Below are 14,279 nucleotides of genomic sequence, written 5' to 3'. Positions count from 1 at the left end.
TGCCATGGCCAGATTTGGGATGCGTGGTGGCCATGTTCAATCAATCATGGATTTTTAGAGCGCGGCTAATCACCCAAAGTGTCTCAAGGCGCTGTTTGTGGATGTGCTGCTCAGTCGAAGAGCCAGGTCTTGATGTCCTTCCTGAACTGCTTCAGTGATGCGGTCTGCCTGAGCTTGAGAGTGTGTTCCATGTCCGGGCTGCTAGGTAAGGGAAGGATCTTCCTCCTGCTGTACTTTTCCAGTTCTTGGGGATGGCTCCAAAGATGAGCTGGGAGGAACTGAGACATTTGTTGGGCACTTAAAAAGTGAGGCGGTGGTTGAGATATGCTGGTCCTATGTTGTGCAGTGCCTTGTAGGTGTGGATCAGGAGTTTGTATGTGATGCGCTAATTGACTGGGAGCCAGTGTAGGTCTCTGAAGTGGGAGTAGATGCAGCTGTGTCTGGGGATGTCCAGGGTAAGTCTGGCTGCTGCATTCTGGACTCTTTGGAGTTTTGATTGAAGTTTCTTGGTTATGCCAGCATTGAGTGCTTCGCTGTAGTCCAGTGATGAGTGTGTGGGTGGGTGGCTGTCTTCCTCAGGTTGGAGGGAATCCAGTTGAAAATCTTCTGCAAAAGTTGGAGGGTGTGAAAGAATGACGAAGAGAAGGTGTTAACTGTTGGTTTTGAAGTCAGAAGCCTACATGTAAACAGGTAACCACAATACACAAATGGAATGTAAATATGACCAGCATGGGATGTGAAAACACTGTACATAACCCTCGTTACTTTTTTTTTCAGGGTTCGACCTCATTGTTTATTCTGCTGAAGATGGCACGATTTGTTTCAAAACGTGTTGGTGTATTGCACTTTCGAACTGAGGGGGTTATTGCAACTTTGGAGGAGGTGTTAATCCGTCCCAAAAGTGACGGTAAAGTGACGGATATACCACCAGCCATATTACGAGTCCATTATACCCTATGGAACTCGTAATACGGGTGGTGGCATATCCGTCACTTTACCGTCACTTTTGGGACAGATTAACACCTCCTCCAAAGTTGTAATAACCCCCTGAATGCTATATGATCATGTATGTACTAGACAATGTAACGAATAACTGAAACATTTTAAAACGTTTACAAATGTGTGCTCCTCTTTAAGGGGACAGAGTCTGCCATACCACATGTTTATAATAACACCAGAGCAATTTTATCCCCGAATAAGTTTGACCAGGTTCGGAAGAGTGCCAGGGTGTGTAAGAATGGAAGGGAAATGGCAGAGTCACGATGACAGGCTAAGGTGTAGGACAAAAAGAACTATGGAGAGGGGGAGGGAGAGGCAGGTAGAGAAAGAGAGGATCGCATTAAGAGGCTTCAGGGCCAAAGCAGGGATTACATGCACACACAGAAGCGCTCCTAAGGCCCCCAGAGGTCACTCACTGGACACTGCAGGGAATTAGCTACTTCCACAATGACATTCAACACTAGAGCAAAAAATTGAAAAATTAGGTTAAAAAACCCACGAGCAAGCAACTCCTCTGAGTAAAGGTTTTTTTTGACGAATGGAAAGCGGCTAAATGTTGAAATGTCTTTAACGTCACTCTCCTGCTGCGAGCAGGTAAAGCGAGCACCTTGATTGGAGGTGACACGGTCTCGCCCTGGGAAAAATCTTCAGGTTTGTCAGAACATGCTTCAGCAATCATCATTACCGGCTCTCGGCGCAGGGTACGCTAACCCCTGACGTGGAAATGCTGACAACAGAGTAAAGCCTCAAAAAACAAGCTGAGCAGGGAGTGGAGCACGCGGCGAGCGGAGGCAGCACCGGGGAATACTGTTTGCAATTTCGCCGGTCTTCGGGGGGCTCTCTTTTTCCCTCAAGCTGTGCAGCGATGAGGACAAAACTCGGCAGCGCGAGGCAGGAGCGCGGGCAGCGCCGGGCACGTGCGGGCTGCGGAGCTGCGCAGGGTCAGCGGGGGCTGCCGGCATGGAGCTGTCCACGGTGCTGAAACTCGGGAGCCGCCTGGCGCGCGCACCGGGAGGCAGGGCGCGCGGACCGGACGCAGTCTGAGGTGAATGAGCGCGACCAGCACCCGGCACTCGCCTTCACCGCTGCCCGCAGACCTGGGGCTTGTGGGGACAGGACGTGCTTCGGGAGGGTATGTAAATCAACACTTTCACGGCCCCATATAGGGTAAGTCCATCCATTTTTTGTGAAAGTTTGCAGTGTCCAGTGAAGTTAATGAGTGGTTTCCATGCGTTTTAGTTTACCTTCACTTCGTTCGTTCGTTCGTTCTTTTTTTTTTCTTCCTTCCTTTGCCCCTGTCTTCCAATCTTCCTCCACCTCTTAAGTTAGTTCTTTCGTTTGTTCCTCCCCTCCTCCCTTCCTTCTTTCCTTCTTCACTCCATCTTTTTTCTTCCTTCTTTCCTTTGTTCCTTGCTTCCACTCTTTCTTCACCCCTCCAATACTTTTCCTTTCCTTTCCTTTCCTTTCCTTTTTTCCTATCTTCCACCCTTCCTTCACCTCTCCAGTACTTTTCCTTTCCTTTCCTTTCCTTTCCTTTCCTTTCCTTTCCTTTCCTTTCCTTTCCTTTCCTTTCCTTTCCTTTCCTTTCCTATCTTCCACCCTTCCTTCACCTCTCCAGTTCCTTCTTTCCCTTCCTTCCTCTCCTCCCCTCCCCCACTCCCTTTCCTTCCTTCCTTCCTTCCTTCTTTCCTTTCCTTCCTTCCCACTGCTCGGGATGCTGCTGGAAGATGTTGAGATTTTACACGCCATATTGTATATTCCGTTCATGATTTTCATAGTAACATTTTGTAAACGGAAACGCCATTTATTGGTTCATTGACAAATTAAATAATTCAGCTTTATCTTGGAAATAACACTTATCTCTGAAAGTGCATGGGTTCGCCCCAGTGCATTTCACCGACCAATGGAACACATTAGTGATTTTGTTCACCGGTGTTGTGGCTACCATTCCTTTCATCACGTAATTCGTCCATTCAGGTGGCCCTAAGTGCTGAGTGCATGGTTACCTACCAGACTATTCTTCTTGTCTGCTTATCTGTGTGTTTGTCTTTTTCCTCTGTCCACCTTTGTTCAGGTTCTTCATGTGTCTCTTCATCTAACAGTGTCTACCTGTTTTTTCCATCAGACTGTCTATAAAGTCCCTTTAACTGCCCATCCTTGGACGGTGCCCTATAGAAATGCCAGCCACCAATAACAATATCCATTCATTAGGCTTGTCCTTTCATTTTACTTCACCACCTGGGTTGGTGTTAAAAAGCTCTTCTCACATTGCAGTAGAATACTTTCAGTTGCTAAAAGAGTGCTTTCAGTCACTAAGGCCTCTTTCGGGACAGTTGTACTTGGCCAAACCACTGCTTAAACAATTTATGTGAACCAAAAATGGCTGTGCACACAGACAAGGAGTCATGCATTCAATCTTCTTTTCAGTAGTGTTGTTATTAATGAGTAAATAAATGATCGAATGTCTGGTATAACCTTTTTGCATTTGCATTTCCACATTCCTATCCCAATATAGGTTAGCAAGTAAATCCCACCATCTTGGAATTCAGTTAATGAAACTGGAATGCCAAGGGAAAATGCAATAAATAAAAAGCTAAGCTCTCTTAATTAATCACCCGAATCAGATATTTTGGAGAAGATAACACACTGTGTCAAACTTATCCTAGGGTTGCATCCATATTGGCTGACGCTTGCAAGCCTATTGGAAGCAAGAAGCCCAGTAGGATGCATTCATTCTTTGCCTCCTTCCTGTGACTCTTAAGCAGGCACTGGGAACTAGCTCTGGGCATTCACAATGCAGGACTGTCTGTTCCTGAAGGCGTCATGTTGCTGCACGGCACAGAAGATTTAGGTCAGCAATTCTCCTAAAACCAATTTACCTGAATATAGCCCCTGTGGAGTGACATCAGGGTCCCTCAGCACTGTGGCTTCTATTCCTGGAAGACACAAGAGTCACAGACAGCCTGAGAGCACTGCATTCTTCAAGGAAGAGACCTGTTGACACCCACTGGCCACTGTCAGAAGACTGCATACTCTTAATGCTGCGTCTTATAGGCAGAATCTTAAAACAAAATATGCATTGGACTGCACTACACGTTTTGCATCACTCTTATACCTGAACGATGATCACATTCAAGATGGCGAGAATCTATATGTTCATATGCAACATTCTGGGCAGGAACAAAGCAATTTTACAACAGTACAGGTCCGACACAAGATTTTTAAAATTACATTCAGAGGAGAAATTGGTTGAAAACGATACCTAAGTAACAGTGATCACACTACAGCGGAGAAAATGCCCACTCAGCATTTAGTGAATTGACGACTTGATCTTGCACATTGAAAGGAACCGCTATACACAAGATGGCTGCCTCCTTAGGCCACACGACCAAGCAAGATCTCTTCCCTATGGTGCATCCATAGAGTACATGCAACAAAGTAACACGTTACTTGTTTTAGTGCCATCAAACCTGGGAGGAATTACTCTAGGGGCCTGAATACAAGTTTGGCAGTCGGCTTTACTGATCCCCAGACCCGTGGTGAGGAAACTGTTGTCCAGGTGGCTGTCTCCCCACCGGCCCTATTACAACATTCCCACTGGGCTGACGGGCAGGAACCTTGGTGAGAAAGGTGCAGAAGCATTGTCGCTGGCTCATAATAGAGCTGGTAGCAATGCTGCTGCATGCAGGGGGGCTCCAGCACCCTCAAAATACGCACTGCCTGCACAGCAGCATTTCGATGGTGCTGGGCAGGGGAGGGCAGGGACCAACCTATGGTCCCCTGCACTTGTTCTCTGCCAGCCTTTTCATGGCGGTTGAACCGCCATGAAAAGGCTGGCAGAGAACAAGGTTGTAATCAGCGGAGCGGCGCTGATTACAAACTGCACTGCCATCATCCCATCGGGATTGGAGATCCTGGCGGGGTTGGAGGTAGGTTTGCAGGTTTGCCCTCCAACCTCATATTATGGTGGTCGGACCACCACAACCACGGCGGTCGGACCACCACCGTGAGTCTGGCGGTCTGTTCACTGGCAGACTCGTAATAAGGCCCTAAGTCTGTTCATCCGCATCATGGTGAAAATGCATACTTTTTTCCTCTGGGTGGCACACTTAGTTGTTGCGGGAAATGTAGGTTTTATCTGTATTATGCATGGATGGTTATCTTTGTTAAATCATACACTAGGTATGTTCTTATGTACGAGAAGACATAGAGATACCAGCTCAGATGTATTGTCCATTCAGTTTCTAAAGCCATGCATTCAGTGCAGCAAGCATAGCATATGCGACACATCCAGTTACACAGTTCTGCAACACATTGTATGCTTCTCCTATGTATCCCACAAACAAAAATTATGCAAACAGCGTACACAGAAGGGAAACAGAAATGACCTATGGTAGGCTATGCCAGAAATCAGGGATTACTGATGATCATGCTTGCATCATAGAAATTATGCACACCTCTTTATCAGAGTCCAGAAGGGAAGATGGGTCAAACAATGCAATCTTTTAATGAAGCAGGGATAAATACATTTAATGATCACTAGAGTAGGATTACCTATGGAAAACCCACTAACAGAGGATCCTATGTTTTTTTCGAAACTTCTTCAACCTATCAATGTTAACCTCAAGGGATCTTGAACCAGGCAGTACGTTTGGGAGGCGGGCCTGTTGTCCACTTTTTGTTTGTCTAGTAGGGATTGAACCTAGGAAGGAGATGTAAGCAGGAGATCTGGAGCACACATTTGTTAGGGATCAAACATAATTTTGAAGTGAACAATAGGGGTGAGCAACATTGGTCAACATCACTATTTCTACTTCAGAAAGTTTAAAAAATGTTACTCGCTTGGTAGATTTTGGAAAGCTGGCAAATGTATTTAAATGCTAGTAGAAGGTGGGCATGTAGATATTTGGAGGAAAAATGCCTGCCAAACCTCAATTTAGTCACTCAAAATGTCTGCAATATCCATTTATGTTTGAGGATTTTCCACCAAGAAAATTTTTATTTGAAAGTTTTTCCATAAAACAATAAATTAACAAGAACCTTTTGCCCACAGGCAATGGTTTATAAACGCCACCCCCTGTGCATCTCCAAGAAATTGTCATGTTATGAACTTATCATAACTCTGCTGGTGAAATGTAAATCACGCATGACCCTATGGAAGTGACCACATTCAGTTGCAATACCAACAAGAATTGGCAAAGCTAATAGGTCGGCTTTTGTTTTATTACAGGAAGTGTTTAGTAATGTGCCCTAGGTGTCCAAGGAAGACAGTCCCTTGATGAAGCAACATCTGGGCTACACTATTAAGTAAGGCCCCTTTCCTGACCAGACTACATTAGAAAAGCTGTGCTGAAAAGTATTATGAAAAGGAGTCAGAAGATGAAATGTGTGTTGTAAGTGTTGAACTTAAAAGGCAAACACAGCACAATATGACCTAGTAGATACTTTTGACAGGGGGCTTGAGTGTTTGTTGCATCTTTTACAAAGCATATATGTGGACACATCTTTCCTTTGTGAATATAAACGTGTACATCCAACAGCTGATTTTGATGAAAGTAAACTGAAATAAATGCACAACAGTGATCAGTCAATAGCATTGGCATGGCCTAATTAGAGGCTAAGACACTTCCTAATCAAAAGGCCAAATGTCAGCAATTAAAATGTTGCTGTGTCAGCAATGAAAGAACACGCAGGCAACCAAGCAATATAACCATTCTAAAAATTACATGCCCTTGATGGAGAGGCCATTTTAGCCACAGCAAACTACTAACCCTTGTTTAAAAGGAGTAGACTTGTTGCCTGGACACAAGGAGCCACTTCCTGGGTTGCAAAATCACGGATCCTTGTTTGCTCCTGGTGTGTGCAGCTTCATGGGAGCTGGGACTATTGTTATAGTGTATTGTCCTTAAAATCCTCAAAATTCCCTCCACACAAGTTGAAAATGTGGGTTTACGTTAACAGATAGACCTCAGGAGCTCATGTGATTCCAGCCCAATATGTATGACGCATTCTGGTACTTTAAGTCCTGAACACATCCTCCATAATTAAAACCAGAAGCTCTGGAATGCTAAGTAACATTTTTGTTTGGATGAGTTCCTCAAGCTTGGACCTCCTACATTTTCATCTTTGAAGTAGGCCTTTGTCTTGTAAATATTTAATTCAACATATTATGTTATTCCTCTGAATCTGGGGAATTGGCACTATTTTCAATTGATGGCCCAAGTTGCAGCTCAAGTAGAAATACTTTTTTCCTGAATTCTATAGGACCATCCCAAACATTACTAGTGGGATATCTGAGCCATAACACAGAATGTGAAGGTGGTGTATACACATTTACATTTCAATCTCCAATTAGAATTGCAGCTTTCTCTTGGGCCCAATATATTGGCGTATGTGATGTATGAGGTGTGCACTTATATCTGTGGTCTACATGGGTTCATTTCCCTGCGGTGCTTTCTCACGTGTGCAAATGTGTTTGTGCTGCGTTTGTACAGGTACCTGTCTGTGGGGTGTGTGTGTGTGTGTGTGTGGGTGGGTGGGTGAGAGAGAGAGAGAGAGAAACGCGTTTGTAATGTGTCCATTGATGTAGCGGCTATAAATATATGTATTTGTGAATATGAGTTTTGCTTTTATCTTGTTTGTCACCGAAACAATTTTATTATAGAAACAAACTACGATGGAACTTTTTCAAAAAGAATAAAATAATCAGTTTAATCAAATACAAAAATGCACACACTAGCAGCAGATGTGCTGATAGGATATGGTGAGATGGTACTGTCAATGTGAGTGACAGTAGAACAAGAGAGGATCATTAGCATCTATATCCTGCCCCTTGCCCTTAACATTGCTCTTTTTCATGAGGGCCACCAAGAACCATGTATTATAACATTGCACATAATACATTGCATGTATCCTATTCTTTTTATGACATCAAAAGCATTTTCTAGATTTGCTTTTCAGAATCACTGTACAATGTTTCCGTCATCGGACACAAGGGCTTGAACGCAGAGGGGGTCCACCCTAAACGGTGTTCTGGTGCTCTGGTAGGGGCTACAAAGTACAGAGAATTTCGACTTATCTGTTCTGCATTCTGCTCAGCTGAACCCGTGACTCATTTTTATGTCTGTGCTATATTAGTAGAGTACAATGGAAGTTACATCCTGTCACATGCCAGAAAATGGCTCTGCGAGCAAAAAAGTTTATTTCTGACATTGTAAGTTCGAAACCAGCCCTTTTAACCTTTTACAACTAATAACAATATTCCGAACAAAATATGCATCTCGACATAATATGGTATTTATGGCAATTTGTAACCATGTAGTTTTATGGTACATTGATAAATATATGATTTTTATCACATTTTTCGTTTATATGCTATTCCCACTTGAAGATGAAATGTGGTCTTGGATTGCTTTGTCCTTTGCTGAGCACTTGTGTTTCTGGGACAACACAGTAGCACATAAACTCGACATTATGGTTCTTGTTTCGTGTGCTTTAAGTACTATTCGGTTTCACATAGAACTAGGTGTCTACATAATAAATATGTAATTATAAGATAATCATTTCAAAATAAGTAATAACAAAATATTGACACTGAATTATATAGAAACTATTGTATGTATTGGTACTCACTCTGGTTGAAACCCACAGTTGTAGCTACATTAATACATGTTATGTTCTCCAGTCCAGCAAACACTGGAGAAAGTCCATATATTTGGGGGTGTCAAATTCTAACCCTATTCCTGCTGATATTGTGGAAAGTGGACATAATTGGGGAGGTCAGATTTACTATTTCCCTTTCCTGTCTCATGAACATAAGGGGAAGAGCTTAGGGCTGGATCATAGTGGTCAGTTTTACTGTTTTAACTGTAGTCCTAGAAACACCAGAGAAAGTGCATATATCTTGAAAGGGGGCAGAATTGGTATTAAGTCTAGTACAACAGACATTGGTGAAAGTATGTATCTGTGTATTTTAACACCAAACTGTTTTTCGAAATTATTTTTGTATTTAAGGAACACTATTACAAAAAAAAAAAAAACACATCTTATACTATAAAAAGTATTGCAATATTCTCTAAAATTAATATTTCAATGATACTTTGAATGTTTCTAAATACTATTACTATTGCAATTGTATAATATTAAATTTAAAGAAAATAAAACAGTTAAGATAATTATTATTTTCTAAAAAATAATCCAACATTGATTAACGTACATTTAAAAAACTCGATATCCAGGGAATGAGCTAGTAAAACACACAACCTGAAAAACTATACTTATGTATAACATTTAATATTAGAAAACACTGAAATACAGGGAAATTATACTAAATACCAGGACATTTCAACAATATTTTATATACTGATACTATTGTAATAAAAGATGTACCTACCCACAATATTGTTCTACTCCCAATATTTTGACAAATATTATGGCCAAACAATATTCTGGAGTTAGTATTAAAGAGTCAGTCATATGATGGAAGTGCCGAAAGAGAAAAAGTCAATGCTCTTCTTCATAGAATTTCATGTTACTGAAAATTGACTCATATTGGCATTTGTAATGTCATCATTATAGCTAATGGGATCAAGCCCATGCTGTAGGGTGGCAAAGTCATGCTATAACGTCAAAGAAATGGTAGTGAGCCAGAATTTTATCCTTCCAATGTGGGTAAAATGAGTGTTATTTCATTTGATTAAAATTTCATGTAATCTTGGTCATTCAAAGACTGACTGAAGGCATTTGGGTTCTGCAGCTCTTTCACTCAAATTCCTTTAGGATCACCTAATGCCTTGTTTTGGTGATAATAGTCACACCAATTAGTCATAGTACATGGAAACAACAAAACTGATCCTATGTCCTATATAATAAAATCATTAATATACTGGAATACCACCTGTTAACAATGTATTGTGAGGCAATTCACTATGCAGTTGTCCAAACAGTCATTTTCTAATAACTACATTGCTTCAACTCTGTTTACCCCTTAGTTGTGCTTAACTTAATTCCTATATCTTTTTTGGAAGAAATGAAGTGAGCCTTTTTCTTTGGCACGATAGTTCCATAATTAAGTAAATTGCATGTCTGACCGTTTTCAAGCACAAACTGTGATAATGCACTTCCTAAACAGCAGGCAGGTATCACCATTGAATTCTGGTGAAAAACAGCACAGCTACACTATCCGTCACTGACAGCTGTAATGGGTAAAAAGGAAGAGGAGAGAGGGGAAATCTTTGCATAAAATCTCTACTTCACCCCAGGCAGGAGGGTGAAAGTTTGAAGACCTCATTGCACATGCCAATCCTTTATCATGCCCTAAGTGTCTGAAAAGGTGCTCCAGGCAAAAATCTCTTTAAGCATTTCTTGGAAACATATAAGAACTCAAAGAAAAAAACTTTGTTTCACTAAAATCGAATGAGGCATGGTTGTGTATCACATTTTCATGGAACAAGCAACATTTGAACTATTTTTAACAGTTTTAACAGCTTCAAAAGCAGAAGGGTAGATGATGCACTGGCTCCCAGTAATTTGCACGATGGGTTCAATGAGCCTGGATTGCAAGAAAAATCTCCCTAAAATAGCTGGTATGTAATGTTGATGTGGCCTTCGTAAAAGAGAGGATTCCCCACAGAATCCAATGGGACTTATGAGCCATTCACCCTCTAGATAATGTGCAGTTTATGAAACTCAATGGCACAGCCACCTCATAATCTGTAGATGTGGCGGCCATCTTTAACTCAGGGAAATGCTGTTTTAAATAAGAAACCTGTGGCAAGCTGGTAAGCAAACTGTACATTATGCCAGTACAACTCCATTACAGTGCACTGTCAAAGCAATAGTCCTGGAACTATTTAGGAAGCAAAATAATACAACTGCTGAGAAAAGACGATCGGCATTAGGTTGAGTCCAATCCACTCCATCAATACTGCTTCTTACCAATTGTTTTGGTGTGCTCCGACAGACAGCTAAAGCTGCTTCTAGTCGAAACTAAAAAGTACTTTAATTCACACACAACTATATGCTAAACAAAAAGGGTGTTATTTAGGGTCTGGCAGATGGGATACTCTGTCTCAAAAATGTGGATGTCCTCTCCATCCGCACTTTCGGGACTATGACATTTGTAATATGGAAGATAAGATATCTGTCATATTTGTGACAGAATATCCTATCCACTAAACTGTAAATAAGGCCCACATTTACTAATTCACACAATTGAAATCAGGTATTACTAGCCCTCCTAAATGATAGATCTGTGTAACAAGGTATCTCATTGATTTACTCTGTAAAACCCCTTCCAATAGTCTTTGTAATAGAATTCACAATATAAAACCCCTTGTTTGTGTATTTTAGACAGTTCATTATGTAAGCTCCTCTGTTACTGTAATTATTAGAGGATTTTGCAATGCAAAGACCCTTTCTACTGTATTTGACAATGGATCTGTTTTAACAATTGTTTTATTGGTGTGATGAGCAATGAAATTACTTTATAGGCAAGCTAACACTACTGTACAGATCTATGTAAGAAACTCAGGCCCTCATTACGAGTCTGGCAGTCTTCAGACTCACTGTGGCGGTCCAACCGCTTATGGGCCGGCGCTGTGGACCACCATAGTACGAGTGTGGCCTTGCCAAATTGCCACTTTCCAATTCCTACCGCCAGGGTGGTCTGAAATAAGCATCTCTGACCCAGCGGTCCACCTAAGACCGCCGGTGGTATTACGAGTCCCCTTTCCGCCAGGGTTTTTGTGGCGGTAGCACTGCCACAAAAACCCTGGAGGAAAGGCTACTGGCAACAGAAATTTGCATTTCTGTCTCCTGTAGATGACTCCCCCACACACCTACATCCACGAGCCCCCACCACCCCTTACAACATTCTCATCCCACACCCCCGTGCTCACCGTAGTAACCCCCGTACCCCATACTTACCCCCCTCCCCCCCGCATACACGCACGCACCCAAACGCACAAACTTCCACATACTGACACACACGCACCCAAACGCACACCCTGACACTCATTCACGAACACTCACAAAAACCTTACACTCGCACACACAGAACAAGCCCCTCCCCTGAATCCATAATCACAATCACAGTCACACGCACACACGCAGATACCCCCTTCCCTTTCAGATGTTCACCTTATCTGGTCATTGAGGTGGTCGTCCAGGAGGGAACAGGTCCTGGCACTTGCGTCGCCACGAACGCAAGCAAACACAACACCACCACGTTGTTTTTCGAATTTAAATATGGTGGGAGGTGTTTTGTTGGTGTGGCGGTGTCGGCAGTGCAACCACCACGAGTACGACTGCTTTCAATGGGGAAAAATACGTCTGCCTCTGGTTTGGGAAAATTTGAAGAGAATTTGACTTTTGGAAAAATATCAATTGAAGAGGAAGTATGTGTCCTGAAAGGTGAACTTCCAGGTCTGTGCTCATTGAGCAACATTACAACTCAAACAATGGGACTTCTGGCTATGGATTTTAATATCACAGCAGAACATTTTATATTTAAAAAAATATGAAATATATTCAAGGGGTTAGAATAGTTGAAAGGAACCACAGTAAGATAACATATTAAGCTAAAAAGCCATTTGAGCAAATGCACAGGAGAGTTCCCATTCATATGCAAACAAAGGTTGAAGAAATATAATATTTATTGCATCAAGACATCATTGAACCTGTCAAAGGTTTAACACAAAGGGTGTCACCCCTAGAAATATTTCCAAAAAAGGACACAGACAATAATAGGATTTGTATGCAAATGTGAACTTAAATGGTATGATTAGTAGTCTCAAAAGAGTGTTTGTAATTTTCAAAATTGAACCTTTGTAAGAGATTTATGAGCAATTCAGAAATGTAACGATATTCTACACACATCTTGGATTGTTCTAATATAAACGATTTATCTTTGGTACATGTCAAGTTGTTGAGATATTTCAGGAAATAGTACGGTATGTAATAAAACCATCTAAAAACCTTTAAGCTAAAGAAATGATATTTTAGTTTTTGGTAAATCACAAGATGAACATTATCAAGAGCTGGACAAAGGCCCTCATTCTGACCTTGGCGGGCGGCGGAGGCCGCCCGCCAAAGTCCCGCCGTCAGGTTACCGTTCCTCGGTCGAAAGACCGCGGCGGTAATTCTGACTTTCCCGCTGGGCTGGCTGGCGGTCGCCTTCAGGCCGCCCGCCAGCCCAGCGGGAAAGAGGCTTCCACGATGAAGCCGGCTCGGAATCGAGCCGGCGGAGTGGAAGCTGTGCGACGGGTGCAGTTGCACCCGTCGCGTATTTCACTGTCTGCGCAGCAGACAGTGAAATACATTTAGGGGCCCTCTTACGGGGGCCCCTGCAATGCCCATGCCAGTGGCATGGGCACTGCAGGGGCCCCCAGGGGCCCCGCGACCCCCCCTACCGCCATCCGGATCCCGGCGGTCGGACCGCCGGGATCTGGATGGCGGTAGGGGGGGTCGGAATCCCCTCGGCGGCGCAGCAAGCTGCGCCGCCTTGGAGGATTCAATGGGGCGGCGGTACACTGGCGGGAGCCCGCCAGTGTTGCCGGTCCGACCGCGGCTTTACCGCCGCGGTCGGAATCCCCATTGGAGCACCGCCGGCCTGTCGGCGGTGCTCCTGCGGTCAAAGACCGCCAGGGTCAGAATGACCGCCAAAGTGTGTCAATGTCTAGCTGATGCTGGTTTTACACCGAACACAGAGAAGTGTGAGATCGATGAGCTAGAGCTACTGTTTTTGGACACCTTTTTTATGAAGGAGGAGTGCGGCCAGATCCAATGAAAGTATTTGTTTTGAATACCACTGACAGCCAGAACGATATGGCTAGAAGAATAAAATAAAATAACAATAGATAATATGAAAATGGAACTACTTCAGGCAAGGTCTCTATCAGTCATGATTACAAATAAGAATAAGAAGTGTAGAGTGACTTTTACTAAACAAAAATTCTAACTAATGTTCTAAGCGCATCACATATTCATAGATAATGGATTACAAAAATGTTTATTTTTGCTCATGTGAAATTATTACAATAAAGTACAGCAAAACAGTAATGCCTTCTAAAATATAGAAACGAAAACAAATATTATAGAAAATTAGGCCAAAGCCTTCCTCAGACTATTGGACTGTACTCATCATGTTACTTAGTCCTGGGGACTTTAGACTGTACTCATCATGTCACTTAGTCCTTGGGTTTGCAGCAACATTTTATTACAAATAGCTCTCTCAATTACAAACAAAGCCAAGAGTTGAAGGTTTAAGTAATCACACAATA

General features: G+C 42.6%; 1 protein-coding gene across 2 annotated transcripts in view; it reads left to right on the top strand.

The window, feature by feature from the left end:
• The first annotated feature begins 1,430 nt into the window (after nucleotides 1-1,430).
• Nucleotides 1,431-14,279, top strand: part of LOC138249793 (retinal guanylyl cyclase 2-like) — a 361,038-nt gene continuing 348,189 nt past the window's right edge. For both annotated transcript variants that reach the window (XM_069203899.1, XM_069203897.1), the window contains exon 1: nucleotides 1,431-2,166. The gene's annotated coding sequence lies outside the window, so the exon portion shown is untranslated. The remainder of the gene's footprint in view (nucleotides 2,167-14,279) is intronic.

Source organism: Pleurodeles waltl, chromosome 8 (assembly GCF_031143425.1).
Source record: "Pleurodeles waltl isolate 20211129_DDA chromosome 8, aPleWal1.hap1.20221129, whole genome shotgun sequence".
Lineage (NCBI taxonomy): Eukaryota > Metazoa > Chordata > Amphibia > Caudata > Salamandridae > Pleurodeles > Pleurodeles waltl.
This window is presented reverse-complemented; position numbering and strand designations above follow the sequence as displayed.